General features: G+C 41.9%; 1 pseudogene across 1 annotated transcript; it reads right to left on the reverse strand.

The window, feature by feature from the left end:
* Positions 1 to 9,483: 9,483 nt before the first annotated feature.
* On the reverse strand, positions 9,484 to 11,300 carry LOC309625875 (large ribosomal subunit protein uL11 pseudogene; annotated as a pseudogene). The gene is made up of 2 exons (XR_014249437.1): positions 11,085 to 11,300; positions 9,484 to 10,779 (listed from the first exon to the last, which is right to left on the reverse strand). The product of XR_014249437.1 is annotated as a large ribosomal subunit protein uL11 pseudogene (transcript).
* Between the last annotated feature and the right edge of the window lie 896 nt (positions 11,301 to 12,196).

Below are 12,196 nucleotides of genomic sequence, written 5' to 3' on the forward strand. Positions count from 1 at the left end.
TATCAATGTGAACACAGACCCTGTGTCCAACAGACCTTGATATACTGTATTCCCCCTTTCCCAGTGCAGTTACACAAGTAAATGGCCATAGGTCTCTTTGGGAAAAGACTGGTGGAATCATGTATTCTTGCTATAGTGTTAAGGGTCCTTCCTCCTAGGGACTCGCTACCTCTTCAGTCATGGTCTGAAAATTGGCTCAGTTCTGGACACAGGGCAAGGGATTGCGACTTTTTCTTGTGGCTATTGCCTTCAGTCTTCCAGTCATCTCTCCTTAATTTCTTCAACTGGTATTAGCTGGTGCAGCTGGTAGTACCCTTGACAATTGCCCATCTATTCTGTCTCTAGGGATGCTTTGCTCTATTAACCATCTCCATAACTCTCTGGGCCAGGTTCTCCTGACTGCCACTCCATTCTTACCAGTCGTTATGATAATTGCTATCCCCTAGTTTCTGGAAGTTAAGCACTGCTGCTTGGCCTTTATTGTTTCAGGGTCCAATAATCCCCATTGCTATCGGTGAACCAAGTTCTGTAACAATACCTTCAGGACTTCCCTGGTGGTGCAGTGGTTAAGAATCTGCCTGCCATCGCAGGGGACACAGGTTCGAGCCCTGGTCTGGGAAGATCCCACATGCTGCAGAGCAACTAAGTCCGTGCGCCGCAACTACTGAGCCTGTGCGCCTAGAGCCCGTGCTCCTCAACAAGAGAAGCCACCGCAATGAGAAGCCCACGCAACGCAACGAAGAGTAGCCCCAACTCGTGACAACTAGAGAAAGCCCGTGCACAGCAATGAAGACCCAGTGCAGCCAAAAATAAATTAATTAAAAAACAAACCAAAACAATTTCTTCTTTCATCAGCCCTGGTATACAGAGGAGAGCTACCACTTAACTTTTTAAGAGATTCTGGTAGCCTCTCACCAGCAAATTTTTTATGGCCTTGGTAAATAGTGTGTCTTTGGGTTCTTTTCATAGAACATAATTATCTGGCAGGTCTAGTTATCCATAGTCTGTTCAGCATTCTCACTTATGTGAGCCCTTTAATCCCACCTCCATCAACTTCCACAGCAGTCCTAACTTTAAGCTTCCTTTAGCGTGGGTCATTGCTTTTTCCATGCTTCTAGGATCCATCCTAGTGGTGAGTTTGCACCATCTCCTGGTCTTTGCCAAGACATTGAATCTTGTAACTCAAGAGAGGGATCCCAAGTCAATAAACTCTTCCATTTCCAATTTTATGTTTCTTCCCCCTTCATCAAGTACCCTCAGAATCCAGTTCCATATCTATCCTCTCTGGCTCCTGGGTACATGCTGGCTAGACCTTGCTGTTCCTATGGGTCACAATTCCTTTCTTCCCTTATCAGGCTCAGCACTTCCATAGCTCGGTTATGCTGCAGCTAACCTAGTATAGGCCAAGTGGCTAGGAAGGGAGTAGGGGCAGATCATGACAGGGGTACTTGTTGCTTTGTGAGGGAGGGGCATCTGCACTGTCTCCCAGCAGAAAGGGAATGTTGGCTCTTACTAGGGAGAAGTGGGTCACTTCTGCAGGCTCAGAAGATTCAAAGGAATTCATGGAGTTAAAATCTTTAGGGACATCCACCTTGATATCTCCATGCCATGTGTCAGAATTTCAGGTTTTTCCAACCAGGATCCTGACTGTAGCATGTGATGTGCACATCCAGTTGGATTAGCAATAGCCATCCAATCCATCATCCATGTAGCACTATTCCCTCCACACATCTCAAGCATCTGGTACATTGTGCCCTCTATTCCACTGGATAGAACATTCCATTCTATCGTTTCACCCTCCCAACTCACCCCTGGTTGTGCTCCACCTACCTCCAGTAATGGGGTCCTCCTTGTCAGATGGGTGGTCATCTGTTTCCAAAACCCCATCTTATCATCAGCTTTCTCATCCACTTCTGGTACAAACTGTCAAAGGTCAGGTTCCCAAGAAGGAGATGCTGAGATAGAGTTTGGGGTGTAAAATGCTTATTAGAGATCTGCACCCGTGAAAGGAAGGGAGCGAGAGCAGGATTGGCAGAGGGAAAGTCAACCTGTGCTGCAGACTCAGCAGAGTCTCAGCCAATCAGCAGCTCACTCTGGAGTGAGAAATCCCATCAGATTTGTCTAGCATCAAGTCTAAATGTTTGGACCTTTATACCCCTACTTTGCTCAGTCACCAGATTCAGGCTGCCCAGGAAGGAGGTGACCTCAGGCAAGGCGGCCCTCTGTAGGCTCTGAGAGAATTAACAGCTGGAGACTGTCTGCTGACCACTCTCGCTGCAGCTGAGCAGCAGGTCCTTCCTTGCAGGGCGATCTGGACAACATATCACCATGCATGCCACAATAATATACATACATAAAAGTGCATAAATCCCAAGTGAACTCACCCAGGTGACCATCACCCAGCTCAAGAAACAGAAATTACCAGCACCACAGAAGCCTCATTCATCCCTCCTTTCAGTCAATGTCTCTCCCCCAAGGTAGCCACTATCCTTCTATCACCATAGACTCATTTATCTGCCTTTTTTTTTTTTTTAACTGTGGTCAAATACACGTAACGTAAAATTTACCATCTTAACCATTTTTAAGTGTATAGTTCAGTAGGGTTCAGTACATTCACACTCTTGTGCAACCAATCTCCAGAACTCTTCATCTTCCCAAACTAAAACAACCCATTAAACAACTCCGCATTCCTCCCCCGCCCCAGCCCCTGGCAACCACCATTCTACTTACTGCTTCAATGAGTTTAACTACTTTAGACCTCATGTAAGTGGAATCATATAGTGTTTGTCTTTTTGTGATTGGCTTTTTTCACTTAGCATAATATCCTCAAAGTTCATCCATGTTGTAGCATGTGTCAGAATTTCCTTCCTTTTTAAGCCTGAGTGATTTCATTGTATGTGTACACCACATTTTGTTTATCCATTCATCTGTCGCTAGACACTTGGGTTGCTTCCACCTTTTGGCTATTGTGAATAACACTGCTATGAGTATGAGTGTACTCGTTTACCTGTGTTTGAGCCTTATGTAAATGGAATGAGTTACAGCATGTGTATTCTTTGTGGCTGGTTTCTTTCTCTTGACATTATGTTTGTGAAGTTCATCTATTTTGTTGTGTATAGTAATAATTTCTTCTCTCTCATTGATATATAGTATTTTGTTGTGTGATCACAACTCAATTTTCTTATCCATTCTACCATTGATGGACACTTAGGTTGTTTCCAGGTCTTAGCTATTAGGAAAAGCACTGCTATTCATGTTCTTATTCATGTCTTCTACTGTACACATGTATGCCTGTCTGAGGACACATACCTAAGAGTTAAATTGCCGAGTCATAGACATATTTAGTTTTACTAGGTACTGCCAAATAATTTTCCAACTGGCTGTACCAGTTTACCCTTTTAGAAGCACTGAATGAGTGTTCCACTTGTTTCACATCCTCAGCAGCACTTGATATCATCAGTCATTTTAATTTTAGCCATTCTCATTGGCATAAAGTGATATCTCATTGTGGTTTTAATTTGTATTTCCCTGATGACTAATGAGGCTAGAAACTTTTCATGTTTGTCAGTCAGTTGCATATCCTCATTTGTGAAGTATTCATGTACTTTGCCCTTTTCTTAATCGAGTTGTCTAGTTTTTTTCTTATTGATTTTTTGTATTGTAGCATGTGTGTATATTTTTCAAAGGGTGTTTAATTCTCCACTGCAGATGGCATGGGTTTGCTCCAGAACCCCAAGGACCCTTCTTGGCTTGCCACAAATTACACAATTACAGCATCTTCTCCAATCTTCCCCCCACCCCCACCCCATGCATGTATAGGTATTGATATGTGTGTGTGTGTGTGTGTGTGTGTATGCATGTGCTCTTGGTGTCTGTTGTCAGATATATGTATTGCATATACATATATGCAATATATGGCTTGCCTTTTTGCTCACTTAATGGAGTCTTTGATGAACAATAATTCTTCATTTTAATAAGTTTGAATTATCAATTTTTTCCTTATGCTCTTTGTGTTCCTCTTACAATTTATTTTTTAAATAAATACATAAGAATAAACATGTCTTTATTGAAATAAAAATATACTTTTGTGACCCACCTAAGGTTAAATTGCATAACGTCATTCCCTCTCACACAGCATGATGTTGCTAACCCACCACCCTGCCTTTGTGTCAGCAGTTCTGGAATCAGCAGCGTGTCAGGGACCAATGCAAAAACTCCTTCTCCTCTTTCCCACCAGAGCCCTCGAGGTGCCGCCTCCCTCCATGTAGCCCTGTGCTTCAAGGGAAGATGGCCCCACTCCAAGCTCCAGGAGGGGCATCATGATTGCTTAATCAAATCATGGCTCCGCATACCTTCTGCCATGGACATGGGACCCAATTCTGGCTAAGGAAATGTGAGAGGCTCCTGGGAAAGTAATTTTTGCTCCCTTCAGAGAGAACAGGAGAAGTTGGCCCATTTCATACCTTGGATGTTATGGAGCCTGAGGGCAAATCCCATACACTGAGCATAGAGATTTGCCTCAAAGAACCTGGGCCTTTGATGACTTCAAGTGCCATTGCTCATACTATGCCTGAAGAACAACCTTCTGCCATCTACATTTCCTCATGACTGAAGCCATTTTGAATCAGGGTTCCAGTCCCTTTCAACTGAAAGTACCTAGCGACCTTGGGTGAATGACGGAATGTGGACATCCTTGCTGTATTGTGTGTGCTGGGCCAGCTTCATGGGTTAGTGGCTTGTGCTGTCACATGAAGCCCCATGCTCAGTAGGATCCCCTGCTTGGTTTAATGTTCTGCTGTTACTGTTTTGAAATTCTTAATAACTTATGAACAAGGGGCCCTGAGTTTTCTTTTCACAATGGGCCCCCCAAATTATGTAGCTGGTCCTGGTAATGTGACATTTCTCATCTCTTTGTTTTTCTTTTTTTTCTTTTGTTTTTTTTTTTAAATGTGCCTGATGAAGCAGTACCTTTTTTTTTTTTAATTTTTATTTATTTATTTAATTTATTTATTTATGGCTGTGTTGGGTCTTCGTTTCTGTGCGAGGGCTTTCTCTAGTTGTGGCAAGCGGGGGCCACTCTTCATCGCGGTGCGCGGGCCTCTCACTATCGCGGCCCCTCTTGTTGCGGAGCACAGGCTCCAGACGCGCAGGCTCAGTAATTGCGGCTCACGGGCCCAGTTGCTCTGCGGCACGTGGGATCCTTCCAGACCAGGGCACGAACCCGTGTCTCCCGCATTGGCAGGCAGATTCTCAACCACTGCGCCACCAGGGAAGCCCCGCGGGGGCCACTCTTCATCGTGGTGTGCGGACCTCTCACTATCGCGGCCTCTCTTGTTGTGGAGCACAGGCTCCAGTCGTGCAGGCTCAGTTGTGGCTCAAGGGTCTAGTTGCTCCGCGGCATGTGGGATCCTCCCAGACCAGGGCTCGAACCCGTGTCCCCTGCATTGGCAGGCGGATTCTCAACCACTGCGCCACCAGGGAAGCCCCCGTCTTTGTTTTTCTTTATTTGCCCTCTCAATCTTTGAATCTTCACAGCTTCATCTACAAGACTCTAGTCTAGATGCCTCATCTGCATAACCCACCAGCTTAACTAAAATGAGGAGGTTGGACCATTCATCAGCTGATCCCTAAGGAGACTACCAGCACTGCTAAGAATTCAGCTTCCCCCATCCCATTTTGGTAAGCAACGACTTTTCAGTATCCCAAAGGTGACTTTTACAAGGCAAAATCCAAGCCCCCTTGCCTGGCATTCCGTATCTTTTTCTTTTTTTAAAATTTAATTTTATGTATTGTTTTATTTATTTATTTGGTTTGTTTTTTGGCTGTGCCGTGTGGCTTGTGGGATCCTAGTTCCCCGACCAGGGATCGAACCCAGGTCCCCTGCAGTGGAGCTCGGAGTCCTAATCACTGGACCGCCAGGGAAGACTCATCGGTATCTTTTTCAAAATCAAAAGATTTTGTCTTTTTCTCGTGTCACTCTTTCAACCTCAACCTCTATTACTCTCCGGTAGGAATCACCCACTTCAGCCAAAATGAAAATAATAATAATAATGAAAACAATGTATTCACACATAAACAATGAAATAATGACAACAGACTGTATTTATACATATTACAACATTTGATCCTCACCATAAGTCTGTGAGATATAATTTTGAAATAATTACTCTGTACCTTTATTCTATTACAAATAAAATTTGATGATCAGCATTATATTTAGAAGTCACAAACTTAATAAGTGTAGTTAGTTACTGGTCACTTTTACAAACTTTTTATTTTTAAAGAATTTCAGACTTACAGAATGGATGCATGAAAACTACAAAGACCCCCCATATACCTTTTATTCAGATTCTCAAAATGTTAACATTTTACCACATTTGCTTTATTGTTCTTTCTTTCTCTCTCTCTCTCTCTCACATATATAGGTATGTACGTTTATATGTATGTATATGTATGTATATATATATAATATGATATATATGATATATAACTACTTCCTTTCACCCCTAAACACTTGAGTGTATGTTTCCTAAAACAAGGACATTCTCTTATATAACAATAGCACAATTATAAAATCAGAAAAATATCATTGTTACAATAATACCATCTAACCTACAGACTTTATTCAGATTTCATTAATTGTCTCAATAATGTCCTTTGTAGCAATGAGGGAAATAGTATTTTTCTGGTTCAGAATCCAATCCAGGATTACATATTGCATTTAGTTGACTAGTCTCTTTAGTTCCTTCAGTCTAGATTAATTCCTCAGTCTTTCTTTGCCTTTCATTACCTTGTCACTTGAAGAATACAGGCAAGATATTTTGTATAAAGTCCTTCAATTTAGGTTTATCTGTTTTTTCCTCATGATTAAGTTCAGGTTATGCATTTTTGGCAGGAATATCATAAAAATGATGCTGTGTTTTTCTCAGTTCATTAAATCAGGAGGCACAAGATGTCTATTTGTCCCATTACTGGTGATGTTATTTAACTTTGATCCCTAAGTTAAGGTGGTGTCTGTCAAGTTTTCCATTGTAAAGTTATTCTTTGTCCATTTGTAATTAATAAGTATCATGTGGGGAGATATTTTTATACTATACTTTATTCCTCATAAAACTAGTTTTAGTATCCCTTGATGCTAAAGTTAATAATTCCTTTCATTGAAAAAGTATACATGACCCAATGGTTAAAAAAAATCCAAATAACATACATACTTAATATACAGTGAATATAGTAAATAGTACTGTGAAAAGTAAGTCTTCTGATTTCAGATCCAGATTCCCTCCTCCTGTTACCATTTTGTGTATGTGTCCTGTGGCAGAGACAATGTCAACATGATACTGAAACCCATTTTGTTTTCTTCTTCCTGGGCATGAAGAATGACAATATTTCCTACCCTGCCTTGTAGTGAGGCAGGGCTCATGAGACTAGTTCTACTTCAAGAACTATAAACAGAAGTGATATGTGCCCTCCTGAGCCAAAGCATTTAGTGCCAGCGTGTGACTCTCTAGCTCTCTCTCCCCATGCTACAGCAATTGTGGAGGCCATGCCTTTAGGTGAGGGAGCCACAAGATGGAAACAGCCTGGATCCCTGAGTTACCACATGGAGAACAGCTGCCCTAAAAGAGTTGCCTGTCTCTCAATGGACATGTGTATGCACCAGAAATATAAGCCTTTTCTGTGGTAAACAACTGAGATTTCAAGTTTAATATGTTGCTACAACGTAATTTAGTCTATCCCAATAAAATTGCTCTGGAAATGTTCCTCATGTATTAAAAACATGTAATTATGTGTAATTTTATTGTATGTAAATAGGTACATTATGAAATGTTCTGTATCTTCCTTAACAACATCTTTGAGATATTTCTGCATCAGAATTTTTAGCTCATTCTTCTTAAGAGTTGGAAAGTGCTCTATTGTAGGAATGTACTTCAATATACATTTAGAAGATTAATTTCTTAAATAGGTACTACATATATATATAGTTTAAAATTAAAACAGTTCAGAAGAGTATATGTGAAAAATTCTCCTTCCCACAGCTTCCCTGTGCCAACAAATTTCCCTCCAAAGGTAACCAATATATTCTGTTCCATCTGTATACTTCCAGAGATATGTATAGATAAGATGTTTAAATGAACCTCACTTAGTCTCAGATTTGGCTGAGACCCCAAAACAATAAGGTCATATTCAAAGTTAGATGCAAATTCACCAACACAGGATTTGCAGAGGGAGAGTGTAGAAAATCAGTTTTTTACTCTTAGTTCACCACCTACCTCCAGCTTACAAAAGGCATTGGAGAGATTCAAAAAAAGATAGGAGAGTCCAGGTTTTTAGACGAAGCTGTTGTACTTTGTACTGAGTCATTGCCACCATCCTCAACCTCATCCTGAGGTGTGTATGCCCTTTGCCTCACACTGATGTAAGGAATTTTGCTGGGAACACGCAGCAATATGTAATATTGCTTCCAATCTGAGAGACACGGTGGCTGATGTCTGAGTTACATCTGGGATATATAAAAGGTAAAGGACTGGCTCAGGCATCCTGTGGGGTAGAGATGAGGCTATGGTTTGGAATATAACAGAACTCCCAACAATAGGTCAAATGAGCATGTTTTCTCTAGTCCAAATGTGGTATATACATGCAAGAGCTCTGGAGAAGCATTGTCTTGGATCCTGTTCAAGAAAGCTGCCAAAAGAAGTGAGTGGACTTCAGCAGAAGGAAGGTGGAGGCGTATCACCAGATGCCTGGAGACTCAAGAAAGAATTGTAAACAAACAACCACAAAAGCAATGTACTCATCTATGCAAAAGAAAGTACAGAGATGAGATCCCCAAAGATGGAATGATGGAGCTTTAAAGAACTCAGAGATACAACCTGCAAAATAAAGAGTAAGCCTTAAACCTCTGCAAACCCCAGAGAATGCAGATGCCACTCATGACAGTACTAGTCAAGTACAAACATTACAGTCTCCCTTGTGACTTCCTCCATATGTTTCAACCTTAACAGGCTTCATGGTTGTGTAAGTTATTTGCCGAAAATGGCACCTGACTGTAGGTGCTAATGGGGGCTGAAATCCAGCCTGCTTTCCACTCTCCAAACCATATGCCCTGGCACGGGGTTGTGTCTACTTGGAGCAAGAGTTGCCTTTTCTACTTCACACAGAGGTGCAGTTCTCTCACCATGGGGTTGCATTCACCCAGAAGGGGGAACCTTTTTCTAATCTATCCAAAGACACCAGACGAACTAGCAGCCACCCAGCTTGGAAGGATTAGAGACAGTAGCAACAAGATGAGGAAAGTGGAAGCACTGAATGAAGAAAGAATGAAACTGATCACACACTCCTTTTCCATAGGAGGTGACTCACATCCTAGAGGCCCACGCTGGGAGAGAGGAAGAAGCCTCAGTCTTAAATCAATTTTAGAGTGATGACTATTAGATGGGGCTGGGCATTTCTGTTACTTAACTGATGTTGTTTGGGAGACTAGCATTTCAGGAGGACTTTTAATACATAAGAGTAATTAGCAAAGTTGATGGATTTGACCAAGGTGAAAGGGGCAAGGGAAAACGAGCCATAGAGAATAAACTAAAGGGCCAGTGGAAGACAAAAATTAAGATGCTTTCTGATTTACACCCTGTAATGGAGACCTCTAGCTCCCTACTTATATACATTCTGTCCTTTACAATTTGATATAACCTCTAGACGAAATTCTCTCTAATGGGATGTAAGATGGATTAAGGGGTAATCGATGGGTGCCACTTCCAGGACTGGCCTAGTAAACACCTCCCCCCATACCCACACACAGTGAAACTCTTTCTTTCCTCTCCTCCCAGCTGGATGCAAGTGGTGACAGAGCCATGAAAGATGACAGATAGAAGGAATCTTGGTCCATCAATGACAGGGAGGATGAGAGCTGCCCCACCAAGCTGAACGCCTGTTCAAGACTGCTAGGTGAGCAGAATCTAAACTTCTATTTTGTTAATTCATTGCATTTTAGGTTTGCTTGTATTAAAGGAATCACAATTCTTTCAAATCTAGAAAGAAAAACAAACACACAAAATTATTTATTTAAGAAATTATTTATTTCCAGGCAAGGGAGAACTGCAAGGTGACAGATAATCTCTGTGAACAAAGTAAAAGATAGGGTTTATATAGGGCTTGGGGGAAATGCGGGGTTTAGGTTAAATGTAAATGATTGGCTATGACTGGCTCAAAATGAAGTGGGGTTAGTCGTTGATTAGGTTGATTTCAAGAGCAGACCTATTGTAGCAGGGTTTGGTTGTCTGTGGGTGATTCCGCTCAAGACTGATATTGACTGGTCTTTCCTTTTCCCGTTTAAATACCTGAGGACATGAGTAAGGTTCTTCAGGCAAGAGTAGAATTTTCTTTTTTTTGGTTGTCAAATAACCCTTTATTTTTCTTTGCAGTTCTTAACTAGTTGGGCATTCCACTGCACCACTGTTGATGTCATCTATGATGTCGTGAGGGTGGCGGCCATCAACATTGCAGCCCACAGACTGGGTGACCCCCAGGATCTCTTTAATGGTTCCAGAGAGTTCTCTAGCTAAAGATCGATTCTGCATCTGTCAGGCAATGTTGACAATCTCATCAAAAGTGATGTTTCCACTGTGCTTAATGTTTATCTGCTTCCTTCTGTCTCTTGACGGTTCCTTGGGGCCTTGATGATCAGTCCTCAACCTGGGCTTGTCTGTTCTGAATGGTCAGTTTCACAGTAATCCTCAGACCCTTCCAATCACCAGTTGCCTTGGCGATGTCATCATCAACCTTTTTTTTTTTTTTTTTTTTTTAATTAATTTATGGCTGTGTTGGGTCTTCGTTTCTGTGCGAGGGCTTTCTCTAGTTGTGGCAAGCGGGGGCCACTCTTCATCGCGGTGCGCGGGCCTCTCACTATCGCGGCCTCTCTTGTTGCGGAGCACAGGCTCCAGACGCGCAGGCTCAGTAATTGTGGCTCACGGGCCCAGTTGCTCTGCGGCATGTGGGATCTTCCCAGACCAGGGCTCGAACCCATGTGCCCTGCATTGGCAGGCAGATTCTCAACCACTGCGCCACCAGGGAAGCCCATCATCAACCTTTTTTGGAGACAGACCCAGGGGGCCAATCTTGGGGGCCAGGGCAGACGTGGCACCAACTTCCCCACTAGTGCACCTCAGGTACACGACTTTGATCTTGTTGGGGTCGAACTTAGGCAACGTGGTGGAGGTGGCTGGTGTCGGATGAACCCGGATTCGGGACGACTGAAGAAAGTTGCACCTTGGCCTCCTCTGAGCCAAAAGCTGGAAGTCTTTTTTTTTTTAATTTTTCTTGGAGTATAGTTGATTTACAATATTGTGTTAGTTTCAGGTGTACAGCAAAGTGATTCAGTTATACATATACATGTATCCACTCTTTTTTAGATTCTTTTCCCATATAGGCCATTACAGAGTATTGAGTAGGGTTCCCTTGTGCTATATAGTAGGTCCTTGTTAGTTATCTATTTTATATATAGCAGTGTGTATATGTCAATCCCAATCTCCCAATTTATCTCTCCCCCCACCCTTACCCTGGGTAACCATAAGTTTCTTTTTGACATATGTAACTCTATTTCTGTTTTGTAGGTAAGTTCATTTGTACCCTTCTTTTAGATTCTACATATAAGTGATATCATATGATATCTGTCTTTCTCTGTCTGACTTACTTCACTCAGTGTGACAATCTCTAGGTCTACCCATGTTGCTGCAAATGGCATTATTTCGTTCTTTTTTTATGGCTGAGTAATATTCCATTGTATAGATGTACCACATCTTCTTTATCCGTTCCTCTGTTGATGGACATTTAGGTTGCTTCCATGTCCTCGCTATTGTAAATAGTGCTGCATTGAACATTGGGGTGCACGAATCTTTTTGAATTATGGTTTTGTCCGGTTATATGCCCAGAAGTGGGATTGCTGGATCATATGGTAGCTCTATTTTTAGCTTTTTAAGGAACCTCCATACTGTTCTCCACAGTGCTGTACCAATTTACATTCCCATCAAGTGTAGGAGGGTTCCCTATTCTCCACACCCACTCCAGCATTTATTGTTTGTAGACTGATGATGGTCATTCTGACCAGTGTGAGGTGATACCTCATTGCAGTTGTTTTTTTAAATAAATTTATTTATTTTATTTATTTTATTTTTGGCTGCGTTGGGTCTTTCTTGCTGTG

Source organism: Balaenoptera borealis (assembly GCF_965194805.1).
Source record: "Balaenoptera borealis genome assembly, chromosome: 3".
Classification (NCBI taxonomy): domain Eukaryota; kingdom Metazoa; phylum Chordata; class Mammalia; order Artiodactyla; family Balaenopteridae; genus Balaenoptera; species Balaenoptera borealis.